This window comes from Cebus imitator, unplaced genomic scaffold (assembly GCF_001604975.1).
Source record: "Cebus imitator isolate Cc_AM_T3 unplaced genomic scaffold, Cebus_imitator-1.0 Scaffold2, whole genome shotgun sequence".
Lineage (NCBI taxonomy): Eukaryota > Metazoa > Chordata > Mammalia > Primates > Cebidae > Cebus > Cebus imitator.
The window spans coordinates 863,455-865,172 of NW_016107317.1; positions in this window are offsets into that span (position 1 = coordinate 863,455).

Consider the following 1,718-nt stretch of genomic DNA (forward strand, 5'->3'; position numbering starts at 1 on the left):
TTCCTTCCTTCCTTCCTTCCTTCCTTCCTTCCTTCCTTCTCTCTTTCTTTCGGAATTTTACTCTGCTGCCCAGGTTGGAGTGCAGTGGCACGATCTCAGCTCACTGCAACCTCTGGCTCCCGAGTTTAACCAATTCTCTGTCTCACCCTCCCAAGTAGCTGGGATTTCAGGTGCCTGCCACCACACCCAGCCAATTTTTTGTCTTTTTACTAGAGATGGGGTTTCACCATCTTGGCCAGGCTGGTCTTGAACTCCTGACTTCATGATGCACCCACCTCTGCCTCCCAAAGTGCTGGGATTACAGGTGTGAGCTACTGCGCCTGGCCATGCCTGGTTAATTTTTAAACTTTTTTTTTTTTTTTTTTTCTATGGACAGGATCCCACTTTACTGAGCAGGCTTGTCTCATTTGTATTTTACATGATTTTTTGGTGTGTTTAGGTTTACTTTTAACATCTTTAAAAAACCTATAATTTTTTTTTTCCTACTTGTTCCATATGTTGTTTGTTTCTCTGTGATATAGCTTGGGTCTGTGTCCCTGCCCAAATCTCATGCCAAATTGTCATCTACAGTATTGGAGGTGGGGCCTGGTGGGAGGTGGGAGGTGACTGGATCTTGGGAGTGGGTTTCCCCTTTGGTGCTGTCCTCGTGATAGTGAGTGAGTTCTTGTGACATCTGGTTGTTTAAAAGTGTGTGGCACTGGCTGTGTGCGGTGGCTCACACCTGTAATCCCAACACTTTGGGAGGCAGAGATGGGTGGATCTCCTGAGGTCAGGAGTTCAAGACCAGCTCGGCCAACACAGTGAAACCCCATGTCTACTAAAAATACAAAAATTAGCTGGGCGTGGTTGCAGATGCCTGTAATCCCAGCTACTTGGGAGGCCGAGGCAGGAGAATCACTTGAGCCCAGGAAGCAGAGGTTGCAGTGAGCTGAGATTGTGCCACTGCACTCCAACCTGTTCAACAAGAGATAAACTCTGTCTCAAAAATAAATAAATAAATAAATAAATAAATAAGGCCAGGCATGGATGCTCACACCTGTAATCCCAGCACTTTGGGAGGCCAAGGTGAGTAGATCATGAGGTCAGGAGTTTCAGACCAGACCAATATGGTGCAACCCTGTCTCTACCAAAAATATAAAAATTAGCCAGTGTGGTGGCACACATCTGTAATCCCAGCTACTTGGGAGGCTGAGGCAGGAGAACTGCTTGAACCCTAGAGGCGGAGGTTGCGGTGAGCCAAGATTGCACTGTGGCAATCCAGCCTGGGCAACAGAGCGAGACTCAGTCTCAAAAATAAATAAATAAATAAAAATAAATAAATTGAAAGAATAAAAAATTAACCAAGGATAATGGCTTGTGCCTGTGGTCTTAGCTACTTGGGAGGCTGAGGCAGGAGAATTGCCTGAACCCAGAAGTCAAGCCTACCATGAGCTATGATCATGCTACTGCATCCAGCCTGGGCAACAGTGAGATCATGTAACTAAAAGGAAAAAAATAATTATAGCTCTCTTTTCTATTTAGGCTCATATTTATGCTCTCCGGGTCTCTTATTTTTTTTCCTGCAGATCTATGCTTCCATGAACATTGTTTCTATTAATCATTTCTGGTACAGTGGGTTTTTTGAACATGAATTCTTTTTTCTTGAAAATATTCTTATTTACCTTTAGGTTGAAATATATATAGACATCTAGGCTGACAGGTTTTGCTTTTTTTTTTTT